At 47.9% G+C, this 17533-nt stretch overlaps 1 pseudogene; it reads right to left on the reverse strand.

Annotated features, from left to right (window-relative positions):
- Positions 1-17533, reverse strand: part of LOC102517392 — a 64153-nt pseudogene that overhangs the window by 5038 nt on the left and 41582 nt on the right.

Genomic DNA, 17533 nt, shown 5'->3' on the forward strand with positions numbered 1-17533 from the left:
ACCCATATGCCCCTTGGCATGCGTCCTTAGCCCCTCCTTCTGTTAGTTACTGTGGCTTTTCTAAATCTTTAATAATCAGTGAAAACATTAAAAAAATGATTTTTCTTGGCCAAAATTAATTGGTGCCTTTTCCTTTTGTTTCACCATGGATTGTTCAAATCTTCTGAACAATCTTTCAGATTGTTCAGAAGATTCTCTTTCTAATCTATGAGAAAGAGAATTTTAAAATACAAGCAAAAATAGCTCACTTACCCTTTCTCCACAAAAGAATTCAGAGCACTGAATTCTTCTTCATAGAAGTCTGTAGTGTTGGGCCTGTGGTTTGTGAGGTTGACATTTTATGCTGGCAGGCCTTGTTCCTGAGGATCAGAGACAGGATAGGATGCCTGGTACTGAGAGGTGTTCAAGAAATGACAACCATGGTCCCCAGCCAAACACATCACACCCTCATTTCCGAGATGCCAGGGAGAGAGGGTGACCCGAGTTGCTAAACAGGTAAAGTTTTGCTGACATGAACTTCACCTTAAAGAGATGAAACGGTCTCTGCCCTAGTCTGTTGCTCTGTCCTTCACCCCACCTTCCTCCCGGCTTCACTGAGGCGCAGTGCTGACCAGCCCTGACAGAAGCAGGGTCTGGGCCTGGCCCTCACCCCACCAGATGGAAGGTGCCAAGAGAGCGGCGGTTCACTTTCTGTCTCCAACACCTAGAGCATACTGGGCACACGGTACGCACTGCGCGCCTAATCCGATCCAGAGGATGAAAGCCTGGAAGGATTGGGGAACTCTGAGCAAGTCACTCTACCCGACTGGGTTGGACCCGATCTCCTGTGAGATAAGGGGGTTTGGTCACCTGGCCCCCCAGTTCCCGGCGAGTCAGTCCTCCAGGGCTGCGACTCTCTGCCAGGCGCACCTGACAGCAGCACATGGCACACACAGGCTCAGGGGAGATGCTCCCCCCAGCCAAGCTACCCTGACCGAGGAAAGCAAAAGCTCGCCTTCCGACCCACTTAGAACAGTGCCAGAGCCTCAGGATGAGTTCACTGATGAAATTTAAACCCAGTGCACTTTTGCTGTTGGAACAGAATTTCTGCAGAGTTGCCACAACCTGGGAAAAATATCAAAAGAGCAAATTTTAAATGCTGCCATCTCTTTGAATTACGAATACGACTCTACCTGGAAACGAGACATTTGTATGCACCCTTCCATCTTTAAAATGAATTTATAAGCACAGGAGAAAGTCATTTTTGTCACAGTCATCATTAGAACACAGAGAAAAAAAGATGTTTAAATAAACGGCCATACATACTCATACACATAAAATGCCTTCATAAAAAATGAAATTTTACAAGGGACTGGCGTTAGAAAAATACATTAATCTTAAGATTCCAAATTTTAGAAAATGCCCCCTCGCAGAGTAACTAACTCATTACCTTTCAGAACATGTCACTTTTATACAATTTTAACTCATCAGAGTACCTCACTAAATCAGTATTTTCAAATGAGATTTTTTTTTTCCCCTCGGTATTCAGCTGGTATAAGCCCACATAAAACGGGATTGGTTTTTCTGTGCTGGAGTCTTTGCTTGGTAGCTACCTTTCTACAAAGCTCTGCTGGAGGGTAAACCCAATCTGAGTTTAAAAGAAACACTCAGCCATCGTTTACAGGGTTTCATACATAAAGTGATTTACCCACAATTTGCGTCACTCAAGCATACAGCTGAACAAAAGAGCTATCTTGCACATTGATAAAGCTAAAATTCAGTTCCTATTTTCACAATTTAAAAGTTGCTCTCATGGGTAAATTAATAAATTAAGCCCAGAAAAATTAAAGGAGTTAAAAATGGAAGAAATATAAATATTTCTTTTTCTAAAAATCATATACAGAAAAGGCCAGGATTCCTTACTAGTTTGAAGGAGATCCGCCGAACTTCAGAAGCTGGATCTGCACACAACTCTAAGGAATCTGCATTAAGTAATCGTAAACACCACTGGGATTATAGAGTTCCAAAATCAGCATCAGCTGTCTGAAAGTTTTTAAAAAGACATTGTTCTGGGGTGAAAAACACATTATTAGTTTTTCTTTACTCTCATTTCACAAGCAGAAAGCTGAGTGAAAATGGTCACACAAAGAAAAGTGGGAAAAAAGAAAAAAATCTTAATTCCTCATCTCTCTCACACACACACAAATCAAACAAAAAGGAAATAAACTTTGTAAAACAGAGGCTGAAAAATTTATGAATAGGGATTTAATATTTCAACTTTAGGTTATCAGTTCGAAAGCACATAAAACTTTAAAAATCAGATAACATAAAAATAGCCAGAACATTTAAGTTCCCAAAGATCAAGAGATCAAGGGAACACAGATGCGACTTCCCGGTCTCCGCGGTGCTCCCGACGCTGCAAATCACATTTTCTGCTTTCGCTGGCGGCTCACGCACGGCGCACGAGGCTTTTCAAACCCAGCCAGGTCGGCCTGGAGAGCACTCGGAGCGCTAGCCCTTTACTCCGGGGAAAAAATTCGTAAGATGGCTGGTTGGAAAAACCTACCGCCAAAGCTTTCACTATTTTCTAACTGGGGATGGGGAGAAGGGTAGGAAAATAAATGGCGTTATTTCCACACTGACCAAGAAAGGAAATGAAAAAGAGATTAGAAGGAAGTTAGAACCAGAAGCCAGGAGTGCCGGTAACACTTTGATATCAAAAAGCACTGTTTTCAGAAAAATGATACCAGTATCATGGGCACGGAAGCACAGAATTCGTATCAGCGGCTTTGGCTTCAATAACCTAGATAGCCCGAGCTCGGAGATAACGCCGTCGGGCGAAGCGAGCTGGACCGGCCCGGCCCGGCCCCGGGAAGCGGGTCATCCCAGCCCGGCACCGGCTCCAGCTCCACACCGTCAGCGGCGCCGTCCGCATCCCCGTAACCGGCCCCGGGAAGCGGGTCGGCCTGTCCCCAGCGCCGACTCCATCCCCGGTCTCCGGCCCCGTCCCCACCCGGGTCCCGGACCCCCGGTTCCATGCCCACCCCCGGTCCCGACCCCATCCCCGTCTCCATCCCAGTCCCCAGCCCCAGCCCTGGCCCTGGGAAGCGGGTCAACCCGCCCAAGGCGGACCTCGCCGAGTTCCCGCACTCTGCCGCTAGAGGGCGCGATGCCTTCATGGAAAAAACGTGGGCCTGTTTTTCTCTGTTCTCTTAGAATATACGCCGGAACATGGCATAATGACTGAAACCTCAATTTCTCAAATTAAGCGTAATGATTAAAGATCACAGCAAAGAGAAAATCTTTTAGTTTGCTCCTGGCATCGGCCAAATCATATCCTGAATAGCTGCAAAAGCCTGATGGATTTCTACAGGGAAGACAATAATTTGCGAGATTTCTAGTTGAGAGCGAGAAAAAATGAAAACTACAGATACTGAAATAAATCTCAAGGTGAAAACCAAAACCCAAACACCACCACCACAAACAAACCCGCTCCGTGCCGCGGAAAGCACATTGTGCACCTCCCCAGGAAGGAGGATTACTTAACGTGACGCTTTCACTCTTAGAATCACTAACATCTTTTAACATTCCTTTTACCGGCACAAAATGGAATTAAATAACTCCTTCACGCACAAAATGATGTACAGATCTGAGCCACCTTGGGGGACGTTTTTATTTAATAAACGTCTCGGCCGGGTGAGACCTTTTCATCTCTCTCGCTGGAGCATAATTTTCTTCAGGAGCTGAAGTGCATAAACCACGCTGTGCCCTTACGGAGCAGGCTACACGCAGAATGTTCAAGAAAGCTCGGGCAAAAACTGCTCCGATTAATAGGAAAACATTGCAGAGCGGGTGATTCATCTTTTGTTTGGTTCGAATAAATTGCCTTACAGAACAGCACAGCACTCTCGTTCCACAGTGACTCGCGCCCTGTCTGCCTCTGAAAATGAATGTCTCCCCGGAGAATGAGGCATTTGTAACTTCGAGCTTTGGAATTCAGTTTATCCCTTAATAAAAACATAATCTCTTTAACCAAAAGAACACTATTACTGCTGGTTTAGAAATCAATTAGGAGGCAGGAAAATTAAGAATTATTCCATCTAATTTGCCTTCTCATCTCCCCAGACAGGTGTTAGTCGGCTAGTTCATATGGAAACCTCCAATTCCTGCTGTTAGCAGTCACTACAAATTCCTGAAGCTGATAAAGTTATTCTCTCCTCTGGTCTTCATGAAGCAACTATTTTTTAAAATTGTATACATCAATAAAAAACATATAATCCTTCAAAAGGTCCCCAAACACAGTGTTTTATTACACTCCAGATTATACATTTGTCACCGGCAAAACCGTGCATTCCCTGGCGTCTGATTCTCCATTACCCAGTGTGGCTGTGAATTAGCTTTGCTGTTAACAGACGTCAAATGCATCACTGACTGCTTCGAACCTTCTCCCCTGGCCAGTGTATGTGCCTGTCTGTTTCTATATGCCCCCTACTCTGCCTTCTTTCATAATTTCCTGCCTGAAAAAAAACAAACAAACAAACAGGCACGTGTGTTGGGAAGATGATGCCACGGCTGTTTCCCAGGGAGCCGGCCCCCTCATGCTCGGTGCCCCTGCGCCACGAGAGGAAAATCTCTCCCCCATCCCCCGAGCAGCACGCGCCAGATTCCGCCAAGGGCAGCTCTTGTATGCGAGTAATTAGTTTCTCGAGGTCATTTTTAAACTCTTATTTTTTTATGCTCATCATACCTCTGGGGAGGGGAAAAAGGGAAGCAGCCACATCTTGAAAGAAAAAGCCCTTCGTGCAGAACTGAGATTGGATTTCAGCTGGGCTCTTCCCTTAGGTGACCCCAGGCAAGTCACGCACAGCCCAGGACCCTGGTTCCTTCTTTCTCCCGGAGCATGCTGGGCCATCTGTCTACCATCCTCCAGAGAATTTGAGCTCTAAGGGACAGGAAGATTAGGAGGAAAGATACAAAAATATTTAACCATCCCTGAAAGAATACCCACTTTAAGATTTTGGATGGTATGTTTTCCCGGAAGAAATCCAGACAGCTGCTTTTTTTTTCCCACTGATACTTTACAATCTAGGGTTTTAAAAATTTGTTTGGAAGAGAAGAGGTTTGTCTTTTTTGTTTTGTTTTGTTTTTAATCCTTCTTTCTACCTTTAGAAAATCACACAGGCGTTTAAGGACTCCTATTCATACTTCGTCCAGGTCTTTTAAAAAGCCATTGAAGACGGACACCAGGTCAGCTGCTGTTAACTGGTGCCCAAGGATCACGGCCAGCTCACCAATAGAGAAGACTAGGGTCCGACGTACCTTCCACTGCGCACAGCACACACACAAACTGCAAAAGGCAAGCATAGTCCAGTGTTATCGAGAGCGTGAGTGGCATTTCTGGAGCAACACTGATGTTGCCAGGTGTTGGCCACTTACAGCTTTATTTCACCAGAGGCCAGTAAACATGCCAATTGCGGCCACATAAAACACGGGTCAATGAGCCTTCCTGCAGTTCCCCTTTCTTCCTAATGAGAGGGCCCATCCTATCCTGGGCAGGCCTCTGAAAAGGCTCCTTTTACCTGCACGTGGGAAGCCAGGGTTTTGAACATCTCTCTCAGACAGCGCCAATTCTGCCTGCCCAGGGCCAGCCACGCCCAGGAGGCTGCAGGCGTGGTGTTTGGCTCTGTCGGTATTGACAGTCTGGGCTCGAGCTGGGTCGGGCATCGACACGTCCTGATCTAGCCGGGGCTGGGGTATTATATCCTGGGAAACAGGAGAGAAGGGAAACCATCATGCTCGCAGGGGAGAAGAACAGTCACGAAAAACAAGGAGGTTGGGACTGGGAGCTGAAAACAGCAAAGGAGAAACATACGAGGAGCAAAGGGCCTTCTTAAAGCTCCGGCTCTAGACTGGCGACCTCTGCTCTGCAGGGAGTGAGCCTTCAGCCTGGACTAACATTAAAGCAATGTCCACACTGATCTTTTCTGAACTGGGCCAACACTCGATCCCACAGAGAACAGTCTAGAACAGTGTTTGGTGAGTCTGGCACACACAGCTCTGGAGAACGCAAACTAGCTTTTCTTACAACTACCCCCAGCACCCGCGGCCGGAGCCCCACGCTCTCATCGTAACTGTCTTTAACTAACGGGATACTGCCTTCACAAACATCACCCACTTACCTTTTTCACTGCAAGGACAAGGGGATACAATAATTAAAAACATTTAAGGGAACTTACAGAGCACAAGAAGCTAAGCCATGAGAAGGAACAAAACTAAACACGATTCAACCAAAGAAGCTGTCAAAAACTTCCCAGACGAAAAGAAACTAAATGACTTGTATAAATAGACACTAAATATTAATGTGTACTTGTCAAATTCTTTTCTCTTATTTGATTTATTAAAATACCATTCGAGACTGTTCAGAAGACTTCAAACACTACTTTAGAATTTACTCTTCTTAAGTTAGAGAGGAAATATTATCAACACAGATTATGAACTAAGATATGTCATTAATATTGATGGAAGGAAAACATTTGGCTCCAACAGGCATTCTTAAACTTAACCTCCAGAAAATGTAAAGTTTTGAGTTGCTTTTCTTTTCAAGGAACAAACCAGTAACTTAGATTTATTCTCTTCAAGTGGGGTGGGGTCCTGCCTCTGTTCAGTCTTCTCAAATGGTCGCAGGTTCCACGGCAGGGTTGGCCTGGGTCCTGCAGGGTTGATCTGGCACATTACCAACTTAGTCTGAAGGAGGAAGCTGTCCTATCGCACCCCCTTCAGAAAATCCTCTTTCAGGGCCAGAAATGACTTCTGCAAACCAAGACCAGAGCTTCCCTTGAAGTCAATGGTCTCTCTCCAGATGTGAAAAAAAAATACATTTGCAGTTATTTATGACATTGTATATAGGTCAGTCATTTTAAGTGCTGAGGCAAACAGATTTCATACATTTGAATTTCAAGACTGCTTGAGGCCCTCACAAAAGATAGACTAACATTGGTGAGGACCAACAACCCGAGTCTGCATTTACCATTCTTGAAGCCCCAGGGTCCAGGGCCCCTCTATGGTTAATGCCCGCAAGTACTAGTCACACACTTAAAGCACAGGCCACTCCAGAAGGCAGGCTGAGGTTTGCAAGAAGTGGCGAACCAGCTCCTCCAGCGTTTCTGGGTGACTGGGGATCATGGCGACGCTGGACTCCAGAGGGGAGGCGGGAGGGGCAGGGGGGGCTCATTTAACTTGAGTGCGAACACGTGGCTGATAACGGAGTGTTTCCTTGGAAAATTATTCTCCATTTTCACGCGTACAAATACTTTTAACGTTTGCTGCCGAACCTTTCCATTAGGTTAACAATTAAAACGAGCCAGACTATCCTGTGGTGACATACTGGCCTCTGATCATTGATCAGCGTTAACTGAGATGGATCTGAGCTTCTCCTTCAAACAAAACACGGATTTTCCTCCTCGCACTTGAAATGCCATACTGTCTCCCAGCTTAATGGATTCTGACAAATCAGCTCAATACACGATCCAGGAAAGTCGATTAGCACACTGACAGACGCTTTGTTTGCACTGAGGCACATGACCAGAACCTTCCATTCCCAAGGTTTTCACTGAAATGTATTTTAATAGCAGACATGACAAAACAGAAATATTTTGGTATGGTAACCTAGGACCTCCATTTCTCCAAGTTAATACATTCACATATATTAATAAATAATGAATCATTATTCTTCTTTCGGGAATTAATTTTATTCCAGAGTCTTTGGCTCAGGAGCCAAGCTAAGGTTAAGTAAACCACCCCAAGTCAAGACTAGCCCAGCAGCAACTGGGAGGTCACTCCCCGCAAAAAGCACCTGGCAGTCAAGAGAGACAAGTAAGAAAGGGGTCCCCCCGTGCCCCGGGCCTTCCAGGGCCGAGACGGCACACTAATCAGGACGGCGCAGTGGAAGCTGGACCCAGGTCGACGCAAGGGCTGAGGCATCAGCCTCCCAGCCTCACCTCCTCTTCTGTCCTCATTGCTTAAGCCTTTTCGAGTTTTTTGTTTCTTTTTCCTTCTTTTGCAAGTAGGAGCATCCTGACTGATCCCAGAGGGACCTCAGAGTCACACTCAAGAGCCCCGACGTCCCTCGCCACAAACCAAAAGCCCAATGGCACAGGCCCTTCCGGAGCTTTTGCTCAAGAGAGCCAGCTTGGGGGCCTCTCTTCTCTCTCTCTCTCTCTCTCTCTCTCTCTCTTTTTTCACTTCTGTAGACGACAAAGGAAACTGAATACCATTACACCTCCCGTCACAGTAAACGAGGCCCCACCTTCCCACTTCACACAGACGACAGCTGTACTCCAGAGTAACAACGCATGTTTTCTGGCCTATTTTTTGAAACAAATCAGCAAAACAGGCTATCATCTCACTCCTTACTAACCAAAGGCAACCTTAACTAACTCTTAAACATTTTATATTCAGGCTTTTGAAATTCATCTTTTGCTTTACTGGAGCAGACCAAGGGGGTAAAAGGAGGTGATCATTTAATCATGAAAATCAAAACATAAACTGTGTGAATGAAGAAACAATTGGTATTCTGGCTCCAGGGACCACAAGTTTGAAGTGAGTCTCCCCTGTGGCACGTGGAAATGAGAGGGTGCCAACACTCCCACGCCTTTACGATCCTGGATCTCTCTCTGATTTTAATTTGCTAGTCTTACCCCTACCTGGGAAGGACCCCAGCTCAAAATGGCCCACATGCAGGTTCAGGAGAAATCAGGAAGGTATCAGAGCTTCCAAACACAAGGGCACTAAAAAGCTTCTGGAGAAACTCAAAGTAAGAAATAAGTGTCTGGCTTTCTCCTCGCCCCAGAGGCAGAGTCCCAGCCTCACGGGGCTGGCTCTGGACTGCAGGATAAAAAGTCGTGAGCTGTCAGCTTCTCCAATGCTCTCCTCCAAGAAAAGGCCTCCAGGGCCACTCCTGGAGCAGGCACGTGCCCAAAGAGCACACACAGGATGAGGGCTGGCTGTGGTGCTTGGTCCCCTTTGTCACCTTTACATCCTGGGAGCTGTGCGATTCACCTTCCCCTGTTACTGAAAGATGTCCACGTCGGTTAGCGGGGAAAGAGCGCTGACACGGTTCGCCCCCCAAAGAAACAGGCCTTGTGGTCTTCAGAGAGGAGGAAGGTGCTTTTTGGTCTCCCCGCCTTTGTTTTGGTGGAGGAGACTCAGGGTTATCAATCACCGGATTGATTGGTTGTCCAGTTATCCAAAACATGACCTTAAGAAGAAAATTAAATTTGCCATTTATCATCTCTGCCAGGATATATTAATACAAGAAAATGCAGCTCTGTGATTTCTGTCACACCCTCCGTGGCTGAGGGAGGGGGCAAACACTCACCATGCTTCGTAATCTCCTGGCCCAGGGGAGCTGGGCCTGGGATGACGGGGCCGGCGGGGCCGCCTGACCGTTAGAGGAGGGGCAGGAGTCTGGAGCGCACAGTCGGTATAGACCTGCTGCCTGCTGGCGCTGGGGCTGACTCACAGAGTCAAGCTGTGCGGCTCTCAGGGCAGCGGATAAAACCTGAACTTGAGCTGCGGGAAGAGAAGCTTCAAGAATTTTAATAACTGTCTTTGGACCGTGGGGACCGACGTCATAACAAGACAGCCTGGACGTGGATGCACCACACGAGCATCCGCCCGGCGGCCCCTCCGGAGCACGCCCCCACAAGGTGGGGGATGTCTACAGCCATTAACCTTAACTGTTCCAACTAAACACCAGGCGTGCACAGGGCATCAAATCTGAACTTGAAAAGCCTCAATTAGGAAAAGCGGGGTTCAATGCCAACATCTTCCACGGAAAGACAACACGATGTGCCTGAACGCCGCTGCTTGGGAGGCCCAGCAACGTGGGGAGGGGCCTGATCCCCCAGTTACAAAGCACAGCGGCTGCCTTCCCTGTCACACACGTACGTGTGCACGTGGGAGCCAGAATCAATCCATCTACGTCCGCACAGATGAGGGAAGATCTCGCTCACCGAGCCCCAAGGGCTCCTTGTTCTTTCTGCCCACAGCACGGCTATTTTAGACCCTCCTGACGGTAAAGATGACATATTTTCCATGCCTTTCTGTAAAAACAAACCGATGTTTCCATGTCCCCAACCTCCAAACACAGGCACACACAATACCTCCTGCGTCCTGTTTTCTACTAGTTAAATTCAACAAGATTCATTAAAATGCTTAGAGCTCGTAACGGCCCCATCCTGTGCCCAGGGCAAGGTGCCACCTGCTTCGGGCAGCACATGACACCTTTCCAGGGGTCTGAGTGCCATTTCCAGTCACGGCCAGTTCACAGATACCCAACGTGCAGTTTACTGCTGAATCTTTTGGGGTCACAGATCCCTTTAAACTCTGATGAAAGCTGTGGGCCCTTTCTGACAAATTAAGGGACACAAGATTTTACAAAAAGCGGTTTCAGGAAACTGAAAGAACCCCTGAAACCAACCCTTGACTTCTCCAGGTGATGGAGTGCGAGAGCCCACATCAGCTGCCAACTGCTCTGCGAGGGCTTCTCCCAGGCACTTCCCCTGCCCCCGGGCGTGAGCGGCTTCCTGCCCTGAGCCCCAGCCCTGCCACTCCCGGTGCCGGGTGGTTGTCCCCCAGTCCCCTCAACCAGAGCACAAGGGCTTCGCGTGTGGTCATCGCTGGCCCAGCACCCAGCCCAGGTCCAAGAGCTGGAATTAATGCTGCTTGAGAAACGTGTTTTCCAAAAACAGACCTTTGTCTATAACTTTTAGAAGCAACATGTTACATGCGCCCGTTCCTTCAGCAAACGCTGGCTTAATTTCCTTTATAAATGTAAAGACAAAGAATAATCACAGGGCTAGCTGGATTTTCACGTTTCCTTTCCCGAAAGCGTCACAAATCTTTGCCCGGCAACAGCAGCAAGTGTTGTTTTTTTCCAATTTCCCCAACTCAGGGAAGAATACAAATAGAGCCCTGGTTGGAGAAAGAAGAGGCGTGATGATGGATATGGATTGCCAGGCCTGGCTCAGTGGGAACACCAGCCGCAAAAGGAAAAACACCTCAAAGAAGAAGATGTGCTTTTCCTGGCTGTAGGGAGGCAAAACCCTTACAGCTGAGGTGAGGGCTGAGATAAGAGGCTCCAAAACCAGCGCTGTCCTCAGCTGTGACCAGCAAGGGGCACTGAAACATGAGAAGTGGGGGGAGGGTATAGCTCAGTGATGGAGTGCGTGCTTAGCATGCACGAGGTCCTGGGTTCAATCCCCAGTACCTCCATTAAATTAATAAATGAATAAATAAATAAATACAAACCTAATTGCCTCCCCCCCCACCAAAAAAAATGGGAAATGATATAACAGTGTCCACGGAGCTAATAAAATTTCCACTGCTGCAGACACGCCCAAGAACTACCTGCTTTTATCTGGGGACCGACTGCAGACCTACACGGCTGAAAATCCTGGCAGGCACCTGCAGGGTGGGATCGCTGCTGTTCTGGCCGTGGGGAGACTGGGCAAGGCTCTCCCCTCAGCATCAGGAAAGGGACGTAACACAGGCAGCAACACACAGGCCCGTGCGAGGTACAACCCAGAAGGACCCCGTCTTCCCTTCCATCACCATGGACGGCAGTTACCTTGGACATCTGGGTCATGCATCACGTGCTCCTGCGAACTACCCAGGACTCTCTGAATCCTGCCGCTGGCCACACCGCTCCCGAGCACCGTCTCAGTGTGCGGCAGCCTTCCTCCCGCGGCCCCGCCTCGCTCAGGAGCAGCTCCAAGGCCTTGCTTGTGTCCGGGACGGCTGTGGGTGGGGAGGGCACCGATACTGGGGAGCTGCGCGAAGGCCCTGGCCTCTGGGGAAAGCCTGGTCATCTCGGCTCCAGCCACGACAGAGTCTTCCACTGGGCTTTCCATTAGGCCCCTGGAGAAGCGCCGGCGTGCAGGAACTTGCTGGAGTCCGTGGAATGTGCCTTTCCTGGGTAAATCTGGCTCTGTCTCTACTGCACAACCAGCTTAAACTGAGGGAAGCAACTTTTTACCATCAGGCGATAGACGGGCAGAAAAATGGGAACACGCGAACCCACAGCTCCGTAAGCCCGGTCCTCCTCTCTCCCCGGCCACCCAACTGCCTGTGTCTGCCAGGCCAGGAGACAGTGACGTCGCGGGAGGGTAAGAGGTGCAGTCTGTCCCCTCTGCCCCATGGGGAGCACCCTGTGCACTGAGATGCCAGGTGAAGGTTCAGCCCATTATACTCAAGTGGTGCGACAGCGCAGGCTGCTGCTCACACACCATCCGGGGCAAGATGCCAGGCACTTACTGCGCATCAGTGCCTCCACCAGGGGGCGGGCATTAGAAAACAGAAGATGCCGCAGCTGGTGAGTGCCGGCTCCTCGTGAATCACCTGCAAGGTCCACATGAGGAAGACGTTGCACACAGGCCTGACGTTCAGCAAGAACTCAATGAATTTTGACAGAGAAAGATGGAGGGAAGGATGCCCCAATCTTTAAAAGGACTCGTACCCTCTGCAAAGTAAATTACCTCCTCTCACACTCCTGAATAACAGTGACAATGGAGAGAGGCTGGTGAGCGACCCCCAATGGTCTGGTTAGTGTGCACCCATCATCTTCGGGGAAGGATATGAAAAACTCCCAGCTCAGTCACCAGCACTTACCAGAAAAACAACCCAGGGTCTACTAACAGTGGGCCAGGGATGTCCCACTTGACATGCATGTAAAATCCGATGGCCCAAAAGTCTATTGGGGAGACTTCACATTCTCCCTATGTAAATTATCAAAGGACTTCATTAATCAAAAAGTAAGAGAAAATTTTCTTTATAGGTTATTTAATCACTACTCTCAATGAATATTTTATCTAAATTTAGGAGACATGGTAGCTTCATTATTTATAACCCAGTAGTCATGTTTCAAAATCATTATTGCAATTACTTTTTGCTTCTTTACATAATTAAAGCTCTAATATTCCATCTTGCCCAGAAGGTCACTGTAACTAAAACTCCAGACAAGATAATTGCTAGAATTTTCGGTGGACGCTTGAGGTAAAGCGGGGATCCTGTTAATTATCCTGGCCGGAACCTACCAGGCTGAGGACACATTTCCACAGCTGCCTGCACTGGGTGACTCGGAGGTGAAATCAGGGTCCAAATCTGGAGCCGGTGGTCAGTGCCCAGAACGCCATCGTCTTGTACATACAGGCCAGCCCTAGAGGGGTTTGCAAAGGTGGAAATGAAGGGGCCGAGGGACAGGAAGGCAGCCTGGCGCACCTGAAACCAGAGGGAACATCGCAGTGAATGAGGTATCGGCCAGATCTAATCCAGGGCTAAACAGATGGCTGGTGACCAGACAATTCACTGTCCGCCAAATTATGTCTAAGCAGACGTATCGCTTTCTAAAGCAGTCCCTAAATTCCAAATAAACAATTTTTCAATAGAAAAATCAGGAAAAATTTAGTACTGTCATATATGTCATACAGTTTGTATTCGTCCAGAATATTAATTCTATATCAAACAATTCCGGGCTTTGTAAAGCATCTGAGCAGACCTTATTAATCACTACAGGCATGTTTATGACAGGAACAGAAAAGAGAACAATTCAGTTAGTTTCTTCTTCCCAGTTCTCATTTCTGTTAATATTCATCTGCCACCAATGTTGAGGTGGGTGCCACCCCCTTAAGAAGCAACAGGCTTCTATTATAGGTGCCCTAACCACCCTCACGAAGTCTAAATACACCGGGCAGTTACCGAAAAGACAAAATACACTGAAAGTCACTAGTCCAGGGGCTGAGCTGAGGCCCACAGGCTGCTGCACTCACCCACCGACAGGGGACGCTGATCAGCCTGATGAAGAGCGGGGGGCAGCCTGGCCCTGCGGACCTCCGGGGGTGCGCTGTGGGACAGCGCCAGGAAGCACCCCCCACAGGCCTTCCTCACCCCCCTCACGCTATCCGCGCAGAGCTCAAAAAACTTCAGGAGCTACCAGAGCAAACAACATCGTGTTACTCACACGTGGTCGCCCCGCGGACCTGTTTCCATGGTGGAGTTAAGGCATTTCCATAAATTAATGACACAGAAGAGAGAAATCTATATGAGTCCAAAAGGAATCATCTGAAACAGGCAGAATTTAGAGGTAATTTTCTTCACCTCTTAATTCTGGGAAGTAACCTGGTTAAATTTAACAAGATTATAGAGAAACCCCCAAAGGATTCTGAATGACTGATACTCGTTATGTGAACTATTGTGAGAGATTCTGGATTTCCCAGCTAGCACACCAACCCAGGTATCAGGCCTTTGACTAGGGTATTTTGGCAAAGGAAAGCAGACTATTAAAAATTGATAGTAACACAAGTAATTCCTGTCCACAGAATGCAAAATGTGCGGTGGAACGCGATTGATCCTCACCCTGGATGTCGACAGTTTGGAATCCACTTACAAGTTCACGTCAGTTCTCCCCGGTGTGACCGTGAACGTGTGGTGCTTTAGTTAAGCCAGTTGCTGCGTCTTACTGGTTCCCTCATTAATTAATGTGTTAAATGAAATCTTTGACCTGTGTTCATTTTACTTCTGTATGAAGGTCGTGATTATGTCCTCTTTTCAAATTTATCCTTTAAAAATAAGGCTTTGTTTTTAATGTCCTAACAGAAAAGAATCAGCCAAAATGCTTCACAAACAGAAATATCTGATCGTGGAAATATCCACCTACGGAGAGATTAGCATGTTGGTCACTGCTGTTCTTCATTCAGACACGTTAAGTAGAGGGTAACACTGTGTGTTCAAAGCAACAGCCCACTACAAATTGTTTTGGGATTAGAACTCTGTTGAATAGCTTAGATTTTAAATAGAATTGAAATGAGCTTCTGAACTGAAATCTAAAAGTCAACTTAAAGAATATACTTTTTGAGGTTAAATTCCAACCACACAGGTAGCACATCCTGTCACGTAAAAGAGGCAAGTGCTTCCTCAGCACAGTTGTCTGGGTGTCAGGGACTGGGTGGGCTGCAGAGAAACAGAGGTGGACACGATTATGTGAAGACACACCCCCCCCCCCCCGCGCCCCATCAGCAGCACCGGGACGAGCGAGGTGTGCTCAGGGACATACAAGCACTAGGACCAGAATGCTATGGAATGCTGAAAAGAGAGAGACGATTCCTCACTGACACAGTAGGGAGGTGAGTCTAGACAAGCAGAGAACTTGACAGAGACAAATGCATAGGCAAGAGCCGAGTCTGACGTGTGAGCAGGGACCCCCGGGGAAGGGGAGATGCCGGAAGGAATGAGCAGGGGCGTGGAGGTGCCCAAGAGCTGAAAGCCCCCAGCTGGCTAGTGCCGTGGTTCTCCACCTTGCTGTGCACAGAATCACCAGGGACTTTATCAAAAATACAGGCCCCGGGCCCTGCCCCCTCCCCTCCCCATGATGCAGATGCACGACCAATGGTCAGGGCAGCACTGGGACCTGAGGGAGGTGACCAGAGGTGAGGTAGGAAAGGTACTTATAAAGGGGCCTGAGAGGCCAACAAGGGTCTGGATTTTAATCTGTCACCAAGAAAAAAATCCCACTGGCTTGAAGCCCAGGATCGAGGCGGCAGAGCTGAGTTCGAGAAAAAGCAGCTGAGAAAGGACAGGGTGACTTGGGAATTGAGAAAAGACTGGGAAAGCGATCGGTGAGGAAACGACAGAAAAATCCACAGGACTTGAGGGGAGGGTCTAACTCAGTGGTAGAGCACATGCCTAGTGTGCACGAGGTCCTGGGTTCCATCCCCAGCACCTCCATTAAAAACAAGTAATTAATAAACACCTAATTACTCCCGCCCCCCAAAAATTAATCAGTCCACAGGAAGAAGGGCTGGGGCTGCTTCTGCTCTGGCCCACAGACCAGCTGCCGAATGCTGATGAGAAACATTTGCTGCAGAAGTCAAGAAATCTGAAACTGCTGCATGCAAAATCGAGCTGCCACTCCAACATAACAGGCTCATAAATACAAAACTTCACAGCTAATTTCCAAAGTGCCCTAAGAAGCGCATCAGCAAGACGGCTGGCAAAATTTCACGTACCAAAAATTTCTCAGTGGCTTCTTGTCCGACCGTGCGACAAATTTCGTCAAAATTGGTGGCACATACCTTAAAAAGGCAAAAGGCACATACATTCTTCTCAGCTTTCTTTTTGTGTTAACAAACTGTGAAAACTAACAAGTGGGAACCTGGAGAGCAATTACTCCTCTAGTCAGGCAGCTAACAAGCACTAACCGAGCCCAGTGCCCACGCAGCACCGCCCAGGTGCGTCCGCTGCGTTGGAAACGGGAGATTTACAGTAGAGGACCACACTCTCGGACTTTCTGGCTCCTAATTATCTCAATACATAATGCATTTGGTTAGCCATAGAGGAAAAGAGACTCTCAATATTTTCTGCCTGGTAAATGAGACCCACCTCCTTGTCTCTGCGTCACCAGGAGAGACCAGAGGGGAGATGGGCAGTTGCGCAGCAAGGTGGAAGGTGTTTGGGGAGGGGTGGGAACGGCCTTCAGAAGGAAAAATCTGACAACCGAGGGACAAATGACTGAAAGGGGAGAGTGGGGGAGGGGCTACAGTTGGAAGGTGAGATAAGCAAGACAAGACAGCAAAGGTAAGAGGGACCGAGAGCCCATCAGCTGGGTAATGAAAGGCCTTGCATGTCTGGGCAACAGCATCAATGCACAAGGTCCCACACCTCCTCCTCCTGCGCCTGAGAGCTCTCATCAGCCTCTCTCCACATCTCCACAAATGCCCAAACTGCAGGGACAACTGGCAGCCTGTTCACTGTTTCCCTCGCACGGTTCACGCCGGCCACATTTTCCTCCCAGACTGCGTCTCCTAAGGAAGTCTGGAAACTTTAAAGGAATCGACTCTAAACTTTTTTTTAACTTTTTGAATGTTTCGAGTTTTGAAACTGTCCATTCCCACCTTCTGAGCCTGAAAGAACTCCCCATCACCGCATGATTCGCAGAAGCGAGGGAGCAGCAGGCGTTCGCTGGGGCTTTAGCTCAGCACCGAAACCAGCCTGTAGATCATCTATAAACGGCCAGAAAACTAGGGTCACTTGAAATACCAAAGCGTAGATGTTGCACATATCACTAACTAGATTCCAAAAGCTAATATTCAACATATTGCCAAGACACCCAAGAGGTCAAAACAGAGAATACCTTTTTTTTTGAGTTCTGTCAAGTTATATCAATAGAAGGGCAATACATTTCAAGTTGTATTCAGATACGGTTTGTCTAAAGCTCAAGGGTACCATTTGCCCAGCGTGCCCAACATGTAAATGAACAATCTGTGTGCATTCTTCCCTTCTCCAAACCCTATGATATGAGGATTCATCATCTTCATTTTTCCGGGTGAGGAAACTAATGCTCAGTGTTGCTAAAACCAAACAGCAGTTGAGGTGGGACACACAGCAGGAGCTGGACAAGTCACCAAAGTCAGCCTGCAGGTGGTCCCTGGAGAGGGACTAAGCACTGGTGGAAGTCAAGAGGGACAGATCCCCGAGAGGGTGCACCACACCGGGTACCACA

Source organism: Camelus ferus, chromosome 19, assembly GCF_009834535.1.
Source record: "Camelus ferus isolate YT-003-E chromosome 19, BCGSAC_Cfer_1.0, whole genome shotgun sequence".
Taxonomy (NCBI): Eukaryota; Metazoa; Chordata; class Mammalia; order Artiodactyla; family Camelidae; genus Camelus; species Camelus ferus.